Raw genomic sequence first — 16628 nt, 5'->3', positions numbered from 1 at the left:
CCTTAGTGGGACTTGCTATGTTTGGTTTATTCACAGCTGCTGGCCTAGGGTCCGGGTGTCCCCCCACGATAGTATCTGGTCTTGAAATGTAAGTCTATAAAGCAATGTGTTGCACTAAGTTATTCTGGAAAAGGAAATGAAATCATCAGCTGTGCTGGAGAGTCCCAACAAACGTACAGCCGTGCTGGAATATCCCCACAAATGTACAAGACGTGGTGGAGTATCTCTACAAATGTACAGCCGTGATGGAATTTCTCCACAAACATGCAAGCCGTGCTGAAGTATTGCCACAAACAGACTTGGCAAAGCGCATCAACCGCAGATGTAATCTAGATAGGATTGGAAACTTTACTGAGTGACTGTGCAAAAATTGGTAAACTGTGCCTTTTGCATCTAGAACACAAATCCATAGTGGAATTATAGCAGACTGATATTATACTTCCAATATTTTGAGAGTACCATTGCTGATTTAAAGCTTTGAGTTTCATATTAATAGATTTTCTTTTAATGCATTGATTTTATCCTGTTTGTTCACTGCAAATTTTGTTGTTTCAGTTTAAAGTCGTACAATCACTTGGTTTCATTAGTAAATGTACAAGTGGAATTGGGCCATTTTTAACAAAGTTTAAAACTGTGAAACACAAAAACACCAGGGTGGAGATTGTTTTTAAAAGGAAGAGTATCTGAGATTGGATCACAGGGCAACTCCTACTTCCTCTCAAATTCCCTCCTTGTGAGCTGCAATGCTGGAGTAATGTAAACTGTGACAGAAAGAACGATAAGTGGTGTGCCTTGCCTGTGGCAAAGTGCCATTGCTTCAATACTGCTCTTGGTCCCAAACTGGTCGCAGGGCAAAGTATTCACGCTTGAGGGGCTATAGTTTTTGTCCAAAGAAGTAAAAAAATGGCTTGTTTCAAGCCCTCCAAAATCTCAAGTACAGAGAAGGTTGCCCTCTTTCCTTGGCTGACCATCTGGAAGTAAATGCTTGTACCCCAGGAATTCCAAGCAAGAATTTTAAGTTCATTGATCGTCAAATCTGTGGTGTTATTATGTCAAGCTTTGGTTTTAGGCCCTTTGGGCCTTTGCTGGACCTGCAAACAGTCATGGTTGCTTTCATCTGGCAGTATTTTACTAGAGTATGTGTTATGCGTGTTGCATTCGGTTTACCTGGATTCTCTCAAAAGTTACTGCAGCTTATCATCTTTTGTTTTTTTCTCCTACATGTTTTATCCACCATCTGTTTGTGGACCCTGCCTTGCCGGAGACATTGTGCAGAGTCTTTAAATTAATCTTAATATATGGAATTACTTGCTTCCATATCCACAGTAGGACTCAGCATAGCTGGCTCTCGTGAAGGTATGGGGTTGAGTTCAACTTCCAGTTTTAGTGCTCAGTGGAGAAGCAGGGCCCAAAAGCAGGAAATGTTTCAGAAAATGTTATTCTGTCTTCCGTAGGACCTTCATTTTTGGTAGCCACATAGTTCTGCCACAACTGGCTTCATCCTATATATCTAGGACAACCTTTCTCGAGGTGCCCCTAATATTACGTTTGAGACGGAGTATGGCTCCTACCTTTTGATTCTTGATGCATATTGATTTTCTTTTGTTGGTCAAATCTTATGCCGAAATAGTCAAAGGTTTTGACTCTCTATTGTAATCTCATTGACATAAAGGGCTATATTTCGATGTCAGGTGGACCATTGTGGATACGGGTCCGACCGACTTTCGGTTGGTGGTCCCGTACGCTGAATTTTGATGCGACCACACATGGTGCGGTCGCAAGCTCACCTTTTTTGTATGATAGCTTGTGCTGTGGTTGGAAACCGGACGCAGCACAAGCTCCCATACAGAAAAGGGAGTTTGTGTTCACCCCTGCATCGCGTGGCAGGCACCTCAGAGTGCCTGCCACATGGTGCAGAGATGAACAGGGGAGCCCCACAGGTACCCCCTCAGCCCCCAATCAGAGGCTGCTGGCTGAGGGGGGCACTGCTAGGGGCTCCCAAAGTCACTTTCCGACAGACTTTCCATGTCGGAATCCCGGCTTGGAAACCGTGCCGGAAACCGACATCCTAACCCAGACGGCGTAAAACGCCCTCCATAGGTATTACATCCCGGTTCCGATTGGCAGACGGATCCTTAAGCCCATCAAAAGCCAGCTGGAATGTCCGCTGGTTTCAGAACCGACAGCCTCCCTTGTAATGAGGCTGTCAGTTTTGAAACCACGATGAGGCACTAAATGTTCGTTTTGAAAATATCTTAAGATTCAAAATAATACATTTGGTTTTACTTTCTTTTATCGTGAGCTTCTTTCTATGGCAGCAAGTTCAGCATTCTTTAGTACAGGATGCACTGACAGTTCAGTTGAGGAAGGATCATTGTGTCATGGCAACTAATAGGATCATAACTTTTTGACCTCCCAACTTTAGCATGCTTAGGTGCACATCCAGTAAGTAAGTACCTATGTAATTGGTATATAAATTGAGCAAGAGTGGAGCTAGAACACATCCATCGCAAACTCCAACTTTTGTCTGTTACATTCCCATTCTTTCAGTATCAGGCCCTTGCGGAGTCTGATGGTGCAATTATATCAAGGTTTCAAGCCGTCGTTTCCGGACTCGTTGATGTTTTAGTATCATCCATAAGAGCATCTGCTTGACAGAGTCAAAAGTAGTCTTAAGATCAATAAATGTCAAACCTAAAGCAGCTTTTTTAAGAAGAGCCTCTTTGCCTTCTATATTGTGCACAGGTCGTTTCTAAAACCTGCTTGGGTTCCACAAACGATGTTATGAATTCCTCACCCACTCTTGAACTGGTACAGGAAGAGTTTTTCATGTATTGTGCCTGCTCCCTGTAACAACAAGATGGGGTGGTAATTTGCTGGATCTGAGCAATTGCCTTTCTTGCAAATGGGAACTAACATTGCAGATCTCCAGGAACAGGGAACACATCCACAGTTATAAAATTCATTGTACACTGTGCATAGTGCAGGTGACCCTATGCGAGCCCAAGCCTAACAGAAGTCTGCTGGGATTCTGTCATAACCGGGGTCCTTGTTTGCCTTCTGGTACTAAATTGCAGCTATGATCTCATCAATAGTAAATTCCATACTACAGAACATGGGTTCCTCACTCACTGTGGTTCTACATTGGTAATTGATTAATCAGTTACTGGAGTATCTTTCTTGTCCATCTTAATGAGACCCAACTTATCGTGGCACCTTCCATCCTCTGCTTCGCCACTCCTGTATAGCTCACCCGCTCATTGCTCCAAGTCCAACTTCGAGGCCCACAGGCAGGTCTTTGCATCTCCAGGAGGCCAGTTGCCAGAATCCACTAGCATCTCACTGAATGCTTTCTTTTCGTCCACCCAGTCCTTACTCTAGGCCGGGCTCATTTTATGATTAATTAAGTCCTTATATTCCTTTCTGCCGCTCTTAAGTACTTGCTCTCCAATGATGCTCTTCTGCTGTAGTCTCAATATTCTAGTTATTTCCTGCTTTATTTGAGTAGCGCTCTGAATCTAAACAGCTCATTTTGTGTATGGTCCGGCTGCAGTGTGCAGGAGTTTTGTGGTCATGAAGTATGGGGATGTCGTCTCCAGTATTGTCTCGAGAGATTCAGTGACATCTTTCTTCTTTGGTTCCCATGATCCTGGATCTCGTTGAGGTGATGAGGCAGTATAATTTCATAACTTTTGGGGCACGGCATGCCTGCTCTTTGGGAGTATTTCAGGATCAATACTTTGAGGGTCACCAAGGGCTCTGTGGTGGAGGTAGGCATCTTTAAACCATGAATAGATAGACAGACTATCTGCAGATCATGGTAGCTTTCTATCCTGCTCAGGACACTCATGTCTTATGCAGTGTGCCACAATTCCTTATTACTTACAACATAATCAATACAACTATTTCTGTTGCCTATGTGGTACATACTTCTAGCTGGAGCGTCTGTCCTAGTTTGCCCAGTTAAAGAGGGGATGCTTCCAAATGCCTTTAGCGTGTTCACTGACCTCCCTTTATGAATGCTTGCTCCATTTTATATCTCTTCCAGGTAAGGCCTACACACTTTCCTCCTTCAGCAGCCCTTTCTCTGACAGTCTTTTGTCAGGCCTTGTGTTAAATCACTGCAGACTGCAATGACATGCTTGGGGATTCTTCTGGGATTCTCTGGAGCCCTCTATGAAGATTTCAAGTATGGTTCCAATGCTTTCCGTAGTGTTATGTTGCAAGTTTTTTCTGTGGTCAGAATCAAGCCACACATCAATATTGTTGAAACGCATTGGGTTATTAAACCATCCACTGGTATCATATCCGTTGCCCACAGCTCCCGGAGGCAGCTTATATCGTGTATTGTTTTAATCCTGCTATGTTTTAGAGTAGTATACTATTTCTTCTTGTGTTTGTTGATTGAGGTAGATGTGTTGTAATAAATTTTTACATTTTTAGATGTAATTGTTGTTTTATGATTTTAATCATACAATAAAGTTTATGGCACCTACCCTGTTAACCTCCTTTTTGTCTCTCTCTCTGAGGAAACATGGGCCTTGCTCTGAGCTAGAGTTTTCCGACAGAATCAGTGGGCCCAAACTATTTACACTGTCTGAGTACCCCAGCACTTTTTTCCTGTGATTATCTCTGACAAGGTGGGCAGAATCAGTATCCATCAATTGAAATTGGGTAATCCCCTGAGACCCTCCAGAAAAAAACAAAATATATGTGCATTTACTCACAATGCCCAGTTGTTCAGGCCATGGTGACCTCAGACTATGGAAAGGATAATGTCACCCCCCAAGCCCTTAGTGTACCATTCCTACCCTATCCGAGCTTCACCTGTAATGTGCAACCCCCTAACTAACCTATGTAGCTCTCTCCCCCTAGGGGTCAGAGGAAAGTATTGTGGATAGTGCTGGGTCATGTGAGCCATATACAGAGGTCTTCCTCTGTTACCACTTATTCCAGGTAAACCTAACTCATTTTCGGTTCATCAGACTCTAGATGCCGAGACCAATCACCTGCTGTTGGCCAGCACCCACCCAGAGCTTAGCCAAAAATTGCCTGGGTACCCAGAGTCTTGATCGCATCATTTGGTGAAGAAACATGTCATACTGTTGTCCTTCTCTTATCTGTTGCATCGTGCTGCCAACCAGTGTGAGGCCACTTAAATCATTCTGGAGAAGTGGGGGACAAAACACTCCCAAAGAGACGATCTGTCAGGAGCCCAAAAGGATCTAGTGCCCTCGTGTGCACTCTGTTGGACTACCCTAAAGTCACTCCCAGTCCTAGTGGGAGGAGGGCACCTAGGCAGGGGCAGACAAAACAACACACCCTGGAGGTGCTGCAGCAAGAGCTGGCCTGGCACTGCAGCAAGGCAATTCTATGGAGTCTCCTCTCCACCTCCTGTTGGTAGGTGAAAGCTGCAGTTATCCAACTCCCTTAATACTGTGTCACAGCACTGACACCTATGGGGCCAAAAGGAGGCATGCATAGAGGGCACTCTGATCATCTGAAATCAGATCATTGCATGCAACCTGACTCCTAATGTGTATGTCCAGTCACCTTGCCCTGCAAGAAGGAACATAAAATGCAATAAACATTCTATCCCTGCTCCAGTTTGCTAGCCAGTGCTGCAACTGCATTTTGTGTGCAGAGTAAGAATGATATCGCTTAAGATAGCTGGGGTTCGGGCTGGCAAGCCAGGTCCCTGAGGCATATTCGGGACCGCGTAGGGGACAGGGCCCTACCCCTGTCTATCTTGGCATTAGCGAACCGCAAATGGTAAATGCGGCATGTACGAGTGCTTTATATATCGTTCTAGCTATGAATGCACTGTGTACACGTTATTCAGCTTCACTACGCGGGTTCCACTTTGGAAGCAGTGGCCATCTTGTCATTGCCCTCACATAGGCTATAATGGAGTAAATACGGGCCTCACAGTACATGGGCTTTCCCTCTGACTTCTCTGTGACCTGGGCAGCTGGCTCTGCTGCCCCGGGTCAAACCGGTCTCACGAGCTCCCCTTCCTCCGTCCACCTGTGATTAGCATCAGGGCTTGACCCGTCATAAAACCCTCTCATGCTATACAATCCCCCGGCTAATCTCTTCCACACCTGCTTGTTCCTGCTTTATGACTTGTTTCCCAAAACAGGAGATGCTCATGTTTATTGGGGGGTCTGTTTACATCTGATGTGGGATCTGAACCTTACTGTATAAATCATTGTGGGCTGGCCGAACTGGAATGTGGGATGGTCATCATGACTCTGCCTTTTCTTTGTAATGTACACTTGTATATTGCCGTATCATAAAACCTAGGAATGTATGCTTGAGGCAAGGAAAAGCGTATTTAAGATGAAGTCCGTTCCTATGATTTTCAGCAGTCTCCTGAGAACATACACGCTGTTGTACTTCTAGGATACCTGTCATTGGTCTGCAGCCAATAAACGAATCTTTGACTTCACCCAGAAGACTCTGTGTTTCTGTAGGTCCGGAACAGGGTGAACCCAGAAGTCATAGGGTGTGTGCCCCTGCACCGCTGGGTCTAAAATACCCAGTACTTCAGTTTGGCGCCCAACTCGGGACGATTTCAGCGGTACCAGTCCAAGCCAGAGGTTCGTGAGGAGCTTCGTGTGGAAATTCCGGAGGAAGGCCGCCACTTCATCGACCCCTGCATGTCGACGTGGTCCGAAAGTCTTTTCTGCGAGGTTCTCCGCGTCCCGACGGCTACGAAGGACTGCTGCCCTGATTAATCGACCTGTTTTGGACCCTTGACGAATCTGAGAGAGCGAAACAATCGAGAGAGTCTTCTGGTGACGCCATCGATCAGCAATATTCAGTTAAGTATAAGTGGAGCGTCTCCTATTTGTTTTTGGTATCCTTCGGGATCGTTTGATTTGGTAATTTGGTACTTTGGAGTTTGCAAACGCCAAAACCAGAGGACTCGTGTATTCACGAGAATATCGTATTCGATAATCCTTTGACGTTTGGATCTAGACTAGTGAGCAAAGATGCCTGGTTCTGGACTATTTGGTAGATTATTCTGTTTGGGTTGTGGAAAAGATTTCCAGCTAGAGGAATCATGTCCGGTTCCTCCGGTTGGAACTCCAACTTATGAGCTCTATGTAAAACATGGCGTAGGCCCCATTGCATATAACGAAGTGTGGATCCACTACACCAGGAAAGATGGTGTTTTAAAATGGCCCCAAAATGGTAGTTTTGATACCGATATTTTAGATAATTTAGAAATTAAATTGTTTAAGAAGAAAGCCCGGCCGGCGATGTTTGACTCTTTCCGCTTATGGCGAAAGGAAGCCAAACAAAAGGAAATTAAGCTAGCGAAAAAGAATAAGAGAGAGAAAGGTATGACAGTAATGCAAGCAGCTGTACAATTTAAAGACAATGAGGAGGAGCAGATGAGTGAGCAATTGCATAGGCAGCGCAAGTTAGGGATTGACAAATGTTACCCAGCTTTACCACATTCTAAGCAGAATGAGTCCGAAGAAAAGGAGAAAGATCCCCTGATGTCACATTTGTTGAGTTCGCCACCCCCGTATGCTCAAAATGCCACGGCGCCTCCCCAGCTTGTAAATATGCCACCTCCAGTGAATATACTGCAAGCCTTGCCACTACCGCCAGTTGCTTTGCAACCGGCTCTTATCCATGTAGCGCAGCCCTCTCAAGGACCGCCAGTTGTGCTTCCAACTGCCCCCGCACTTCCTGCGACTTTGCCTAATACAGCAGCTGCCTCCCCTGACACTCTTCCTTCCACCACTCCAGTACCTGTCTCTACATCCTCTTTTCTTCCCTCTGTTTTTCCCCCTGTTCTCGCCTCAGCTTCTCCTTCAGCGCGACAGCGCTTAGCTAATGTGGTTACTACATTAATGTCTCCTCTCTTTGAGTCATCTGGTGCGACTCCTGGTTTACAGCGTAAGCAGTTGCGCAGCCAATTGCCTAACCCCGATGAGAAGAAGGTAATAGATAACATGGCGCGTAGATGGATTGTTTTCCCTTCACTGTATGATGTGGAATCAGTTGTCAACGTTTTCCATCAATGGGATGCCCCAAAACAGAGATATGTGTTTGAGAAAATGTGCGAAATTCTCTGTGAAGAATTGGAGGATAGTGGTAAAAATCCGAACCCGCAGGAATTGTGTAGAGTGAGGTTCGATTTTGGAACTGGTATAATTGTGGACCGTGGAGTAGATAAAGCAGTTGCGGTTGTATTGTCCTTTAGGAATGATGATTGCCAACAGTCATTGTTTGAACAAGATGTCCTTGTGGGGAAAAAGGTAAAAGCACGACAATACCCTATGAGAGAAGTTCCCCCTGTATGGAAGGAAGCGGTTGCAGCTGCCGGTGGTAACCCCGCTGTGGCAGCGCATTTCCAGCGTGTTTGGGTGCATGTTCCATGGAAGCGCTCTGAGGTGTTAGCGCTTAAGCAGTCCTTGCCTGATCCCCGTAAAAACCCAGCAGGTTATTATAAAGAGTTGTCACAGACGGCAGGGTCATGCATTATGAATCTGGCCGACATAGACATGTTGTTTGGTAATGTTGTTCCACAGCCTCTATGGGGGTCAATTCGTAATGTAGATCACAATGCAGAACTAGGGGATACATGGGCTAACATTGTTGCTGCTGATGCTAGACAAACTGGTGGTGCGAAACCAGAACCTTTAGTAGCTGAACTGCCTGGTAGAATCATCACGTATATGAAGACAATAATGCCTGCGATGCGTGTAAATTGGGACAAGTTATCTGCATGCAAGCAGAAGAAAGATGAGACAGTGTCAGACTTCTTTACTAGGTTTGAAGAAACGTTTATTGATCACAGTGGGCAGGATATGAGTACTGAGGGTGGCCAACGGCTGTTTGTGGATAAGTTTGTGCAGAATCTACTTCCTGACCTGTGTAAAAAGTTAAAAGATTCAGAAAGTTCTTGGGCTGTTTCTTCTTCAGCGCAAATACTGGCTACTGCACAGTATTATGAAAATAGAGATAAGGACGAGAAAGATAGAACAGAGAAGAAAACGAAGGAACTAAAGACAAAGGTCCTTTTACAGCAGGCCTATCCGCCACGTGGAGGTCAGAATAATTATAGGCAACCCCAAGGTGTCTATCACCAACCCCAACAGTTTCAGAACAATCAGCAAATGAATGGGTATTACCAACCACGTGTCCCTGTAGGTCCCAACCAATGTTCATACTGCAAAGAGGAAGGTCATTTTAAATATAGTTGCCCTAAATTAATGCAGCGGAACGGTAATATGTATGGTGCAAGAGGTAGGGGTGGTCAGCAAGCTCCTAGAGGCAGAGGGCGTGGAAATGCTCCCCAGAATGCACGTCCTCTGCCGCCTCAAAGTACCATCAATAGCTTTGATCAGCAAACTAACGCGATTAGTAATACGGCTCAGTATTACAATAATGATTATTATGCAGAGGACGGTGATGCAGAAAATAATGATTACTAGGACAGCCATAGACAGAGAGAGGGAGTTGTTTCAGTGCCAGTGGATCAGAGTGGACCGTATGTTGAGGTGACTACAGCAAATGTAACGGAGCCTTTTCTGCTAGACACTGGTGCTGCAAAGAGTTCAATCATGCATTCAAAACTCCCTGGCGCACCTTTGTCTGGCGATATAAATGTTTCGGTAGGTTTTTCTGGCGCCCCAGTTAGGAACCCGATTTCTAGTCCCATGTCACTTTCTGTTGGACCTTGCGAGCTGAAAGCACCCCTGATTCTGACAACAGGTTGTGGTGAGAATTTGCTGGGATTAGATTTGTTGAAAAGATTGCACGCTACACTGTATTGTTCTCCTTCAGGAGTACAACTTACGTTAGGCAAGAAAGTGATTTCCCCAATGTACTTGTCTAAAAATACAATGCCGCCTGAATTGTCATCCCTTCCGGATTCCCTTTGGGCTACTGGTCCCAATGATGTGGGCCTCTTGGAGATACCGCCATATGTGGTGACTTTAAAGGCTAATGTCAGACTGCCACGTATTCCCCAGTACAAGATCTCTAATGAAGGGCAGAAAGCATTGTTAGACATTGTCAGCGACTTGATTAAGAAGGGTGTGATTGAAGAGACAAGAGGCAACGTTTGCAATAGTCCGATTTTACCTGTCTTAAAACGAACGGACCCTTCACAGCCACCTGTTTACAGATTTGTGATCGATCTTAGAGAGGTTAATAAGATTGTTGTGCCACAGTTTCCGGTTGTCCCCGATATAACTGCCTTGTTAACGATGATTCCAGCCTCTGCTGCATGGTTTTCAGTGATCGATCTAAAGAATGCTTTCTTTAGCATCCCAATTGCAGAAGAGAGCAGAGACATTTTTGGTTTTAGTCTGGGAGGCCGAAGCTTCCGCTTCAAACGCGCTCCCCAGGGCTACTGTGAGAGTCCATCAATATATAGTCAAGCTTTGAAGGCGCAGCTTGATGCACTTGTTTTACCTAGTGGCGCTATCCTGATTCAGTACGTGGATGATTTACTAATTGCCGCGGATACTGAGAAGATCTGTAAAGAAGCCACATTGTCACTGTTGCGCCATTTATCCGCTTTCCATCACAAAGTGTCTCTCTCTAAGCTGCAATATTGTCGACAAGAAGTGACCTACTTAGGTCATCTCTTATCGAAGGAGGGAAGGAAACTGACCCCAGAAAGAATTCAAGCCATTGCACAGTTGAGTGTGCCGAAAACACAGAGAGAAGTGCGTGCTTTCTTGGGCATCACTTCATACTGTAGGCATTGGATCCCTAGTTTTTCTTTATTGGCAAAACCTTTGTTAGCCTTAACATGCAAAGACACACCGAATCCTATCCCATGGTCTGAAGAGTGCCAGAAAAGTTTTGTGGAATTGCGTAATGCATTATGTTCAGCACCTGTGTTGGGTACCCCCGACTACAGTAAGCCTTTTACATTGTATGTTCACGAGAAAGATGGATGTGCGTTGTCAGTGTTAACACAGCCTTTTGGCGACAGACCGCGCCCATGCGCATATTTTTCATCAACCTTGGACCCTGTAGCGAGGGCATTGCCAAGCTGTCTGAGAGCGACAGCTGCTGCAGCGATGTCTATCCGACAATCTGCTGGTTTGGTAATGGACAATACATTGATTGTTTTGGTTCCACACGCTGTAGACACATTATTAAATAGAACCAAGACACAACACTTGACTAGTGCGCGGTTATCAGGTTATGAACTTACACTGTTAGCTAATCACATACACATAAAAAGATGCAATACGCTGAATCCAGCCACATTGTTGCCAATTCCAGCAGACTCAGATGAGATTGAGCAACATGACTGTCTGTTTAGAACAGAAGAAGAGACGAAAGGGAGAGTAGATCTAAAAGATACTCCCCTGACTGAATGTGATGGCACTTTATGGGTAGATGGTTCATGTTTCAAGCTCCCTAATGGTGACACGACTGCTGCATATGCTATCACGACTTTGCACACGGTTGTGGAAACTGCACGAGTGCCACATAATTCGGCCCAAGCAGCGGAATTAATCGCCCTCACGAGAGCATGTGTGTTGTCTGAAGGAATGAGAGTGAATATATACACAGATAGCCAGTACGCCTTTGGCGTGGCTCATAATTTTGGGCGACTGTGGAAGGAGCGTGGGTTCCTGACGTCGCATGGAGCTAAAATTCAGAATGGCAAGTTGGTGAATGATCTCCTTGAGTCACTGACCCTACCGTTGCAAGTTGCGATCATGAAATGCAGTGCGCACAGGAAAGTCACAGATGATGTTGGACGTGGGAATGCGTTTGCTGATGAGACCGCGAAAGAAACAGCACAGAATGTGAAGACTAGAATGTATGTTGCAGGCCCCGCAAGATGGGTTAATGATGTGGGAATGTGTGAGAACACAATAGAGAGCGTGAAGTCGCTTCAAGCTGAAGCCACAGAGGAAGAGTTAAGCAAGTGGAGAGAAAGTATGGGTAAGTTGGATGAGAATGGTTGTTGGATTGATCTGACAGAACATAGGCGATGGTTGTTGCCTGATGCATATGTGCTTCCAGTGGTTACTATGGCACATGGAATGGCACATATCAGTACGAAAGGTATATGTAAGTTGTTGGCTCCAGTATGGCAGAATGCTGGGATTCCCAAGTGTGCAGAGAATGTGGTCAAGAATTGCATAGTATGCTTGAAGTACAACCCTGGTAGGGGAACCCCAACTCCAGCTGGTCACTTTGCACCCCCATCATGTCCATTTGAAGTTTTGCAGTTGGACTTTATTCACATGGAAAGATGCAACAACCTGAAATATGTACTGGTGGTTGTTTGTGCTTTCTCAAAATGGATTGAGGCTTATCCTCTGAAAGATAACACTGCCCTATCCACAGCCAAAGCCCTTGTGAAGGAGTTTTTCCCTAGGTTTGGGATGCCAAGAATGGTGTGGTGTGATAACGGAAGTGAGTTTGTGGGTAAAGTGATGAAGAATGTATGTGAAGGGCTAGGGATAAAGCAGAAGTTCCACGCTGCAAATCACCCCCAATCAGCTGGATTAGTAGAACGCTACAATGGAGCCTTAAAGCTCAAGCTGGCCAAAATCCAGGCGAGCACCGGTCTTAAATGGCCTGACGCTCTGCCTCTAGCACTCCTGTCCACCAGAATGACCATACACTCACGAGTGGGACTTAGCCCTTATGAGGTCGTCTTTGGCCGCCCGGCTAATGTATGGGGCGTGCCAAGACCGACGAAATTTAGTGAGATAGAGCATCCAGTACTGCTCGATTACCTGTATGATTTGACTGTTAAACTGCGTGTTTTGCACCAACAGGTACATGATACTCTTCCCCAAGCCTCTGAACCTCCTGGACACCCTATCAACCCTGGTACGTGGGTGCTAGTCCGAAATTTCCAGCGCAAGAGCAACGACGAGCCTCGCTGGATCGGCCCTCATCTTGTTCTTCTTTCGACAAGATCAGCAGTGCGAGTGAAAGGGAAGAAACACTGGATTCATGGTACCCACTGTAAAGTAGTCCCCTCGCCTCTGCCATATGACCAGTGGGTCAAGGAGGGTATCGCCGACTCAGAGACAGACATTGTACCTCGTTTTGTACCATTCAGTGACGCACGCATAAGAGGCACAGTTTCAGACCAAGAGAGTGACAATATTCTGCAGGAAGCTGTGCCACCATCAAGTCGACTGGACACCACTGAGCCTGAACTTTTGTTTCAAGACCAAACAGCACCTGGCCGTCTCCGCTATAATTTGAGACCTAGGCCCATGGACAAATAAAGATTTCCTCACTATTTCCTTTTTAACATTTTTTGCTCTCCCATCTGAAGGACTTTCTTGATTTTTTGTTTTTCGAACCACCATCCGGGTTCTGCCGCAGGGTCGCGGTGCCAAGACTTTGGGGTACAGGCCGAAGACGCTAGGTCACCGGTTCTGGTTGGTCTAGGGCGTTTCCCTGGACTGACAGGCGTACTCCTTAGCAGAAGACACTCATCCGCCGCGAGCGGCCCGAGTAGAGGATGGAGTTTTTTAAGATGGAGAGACCGATTGAGGAAATGAACTCTAACGCAAGGATGTGTAGAATTGTAAAAAGTAAATGTTTTGTCTTTTTGTGCCTTTTTACACTATGTAGTATCATAATGTTTATTGTAGGATCTGTGTTTTTCTCCGCTCAAAAGCCCATTGAACCCACTGAACAGCCTATACCTCTTTCTACTGCCTCCTCTCACTCTTTTCACCCTTTGCCTGAGCACGAACAGACCAGACGATCAGAGTTCGTAAATAACTCGTTTATCCAACTCTTGCACCAGCACCAACTGGTAATGAATACGACCAATTGCTGGGTGTGTGGGTTAATGCCACATACCATTAACAAGGGTATTCCCTACCTGGTGCTGCCGTATAGTTACAATGGATCGTCATGGGCATTCCAAACCATGTTTCTCTATGCTCTAGATACGTACTCCCCTCGCCAACCGCGTTCCATCAGACCTAGCACCAATAATAAGGCTTTGATGAAAGGAGTTGCCGATATGAGTAGGGATATCGATGCATACTCATCCATTCCCAAAGAAGAGTTGAGACCTTATGTAGGATGGAACGCGACGGGGTATAGTATTAGTCTGGGTGAAAGACAGCGAAAAATCTCATCTCCAATCTGGGTCGTACCCCACATGGGTCGGTTCTGCTTACAGGGTAATGGTCAGAATCCTAGAGCTCAACTGGGAAGAAGTGACTGTACTGAAACGTACACCTTCCCATCACAGTTTTCCCCTGCGTTTTTGGCTGCCAAGGGCACATACTTCATCTGTCATGACCGAGCATATACATGGCTGCCCCCTGATTTCTCGGGCACATGTTATATTGCGAACTTGCTACCGCCGACATTTACTGCTGCCTCTGACTATCACAAGACCAGAGTTGTGAGAGGTGTGATTAGTAAGGAGGATACTGCCGGTCAGGAAGCAGGAGACTTCCTCTTGGGTTTCCTGCCGTTTTGGGGACCTATGGTCAATAGTAGGAACCTGAGACAACTGACTCGTGTGGTTGAATCCACTGTCAATGTAACGGCTGGTGCCCTTAGTAATCTGACAGCTGAGCTCCAAGCGGATCGCCTTATGACTCTGCAGAACCGCATGGTTCTAGACGTTATTCTTGCAGACCGCGGTGGGGTATGCAAGGTCATCCAATCCAGTTGCTGCATTTTCATACCAGATAATGCTCCAACAGTGTATCAAGCCATCTCCAAGCTCCATAAAATATCTGAAGCCATACACGTGGATAAGGGAGATTGGTCACTGGTGGGGTGGTTCTGGGAATTGATATCTGCCTGGGGTTGGAAAGTTCTGATGGTCATTGGAATAATCTTAGCCATTCTTTTCCTGTTCTGTCTGTGTATACAGTGTGCTCCCGCGATATGTGGCCTCTGTGCTACCTTATGTGTAAGGAAACCTGTATCAAGGGACGAGCTAAGTAATAGGATGATGCTACAGCAACATCTCCATGACTTTGCGGACAATTGACCTAGACTCGGATTAAGATGAGTATAGTGATTGCCTATGTAAGGGCAAAAGGAGGGTCTGTCGTACTTTAATATTCGGGACCGCGTAGGGGACAGGGCCCTACCCCTGTCTATCTTGGCATTAGCGAACCGCAAATGGTAAATGCGGCATGTACGAGTGCTTTATATATCGTTCTAGCTATGAATGCACTGTGTACACGTTATTCAGCTTCACTACGCGGGTTCCACTTTGGAAGCAGTGGCCATCTTGTCATTGCCCTCACATAGGCTATAATGGAGTAAATACGGGCCTCACAGTACATGGGCTTTCCCTCTGACTCCTCTGTGACCTGGGCAGCTGGCTCTGCTGCCCCGGGTCAAACCGGTCTCACGAGCTCCCCTTCCTCCGTCCACCTGTGATTAGCATCAGGGCTTGACCCGTCATAAAACCCTTTCATGCTATACAATTCCCCGGCTAATCTCTTCCACACCTGCTTGTTCCTGCTTTATGACTTGTTTCCCAAAACAGGAGATGCTCATGTTTATTGGGGGGTCTGTTTACATCTGATGTGGGATCTGAACCTTACTGTATAAATCATTGTGGGCTGGCCGAACTGGAATGTGGGATGGTCATCATGACTCTGCCTTTTCTTTGTAATGTACACTTGTATATTGCCGTATCATAAAACCTAGGAATGTATGCTTGAGGCAAGGAAAAGCGTATTTAAGATGAAGTCCGTTCCTATGATTTTCAGCAGTCTCCTGAGAACATACACGCTGTTGTACTTCTAGGATACCTGTCATTGGTCTGCAGCCAATAAACGAATCTTTGACTTCACCCAGAAGACTCTGTGTTTCTGTAGGTCCGGAACAGGGTGAACCCAGAAGTCATAGGGTGTGTGCCCCTGCACCGCTGGGTCTAAAATACCCAGTACTTCACCAAACTATTTACACTGTCTGAGTACCCCAGCACTTTTTTCCTGTGATTATCTCTGACAAGGTGGGCAGAATCAGTATCCATCAATTGAAATTGGGTAATCCCCTGAGACCCTCCAGAAAAAAACAAAATATATGTGCATTTACTCACAATGCCCAGTTGTTCAGGCCATGGTGACCTCAGACTATGGAAATGATAATGTCACCCCCCAAGCCCTTAGTGTACCATTCCTACCCTATCCGAGCTTCACCTGTAATGTGCAACCCCCTAACTAACCTATGTAGCTCTCTCCCCCTAGGGGTCAGAGGAAAGTATTGTGGATAGTGCTGGGTCATGTGAGCCATATACAGAGGTCTTCCTCTGTTACCACTTATTCCAGGTAAACCTAACTCATTTTCGGTTCATCAGACTCTAGATGCCGAGACCAATCACCTGCTGTTGGCCAGCACCCACCCAGAGCTTAGCCAAAAATTGCCTGGGTACCCAGAGTCTTGATCGCATCATTTGGTGAAGAAACATGTCATACTGTTGTCCTTCTCTTATCTGTTGCATCGTGCTGCCAACCAGTGTGAGGCCACTTAAATCATTCTGGAGAAGTGGGGGACAAAACACTCCCAAAGAGACGATCTGTCAGGAGCCCAAAAGGATCTAGTGCCCTCGTGTGCACTCTGTTGGACTACCCTAAAGTCACTCCCAGTCCTAGTGGGAGGAGGGCACCTAGGCA

The 16628-nt window shown here is 45.9% G+C and overlaps 1 protein-coding gene across 3 annotated transcripts in view; it reads right to left on the bottom strand.

Annotated features, from left to right (window-relative positions):
- Positions 1–16628, bottom strand: part of HEATR4 (HEAT repeat containing 4) — a 774416-nt gene that overhangs the window by 81720 nt on the left and 676068 nt on the right. The window lies entirely within an intron of this gene.

Source organism: Triturus cristatus, chromosome 9 (genome assembly GCF_964204655.1).
Source record: "Triturus cristatus chromosome 9, aTriCri1.1, whole genome shotgun sequence".
NCBI lineage: Eukaryota > Metazoa > Chordata > Amphibia > Caudata > Salamandridae > Triturus > Triturus cristatus.
The sequence above is the reverse complement of the archived record's forward strand: the minus strand, read 5'-3'. Positions and strand labels throughout refer to the sequence as shown.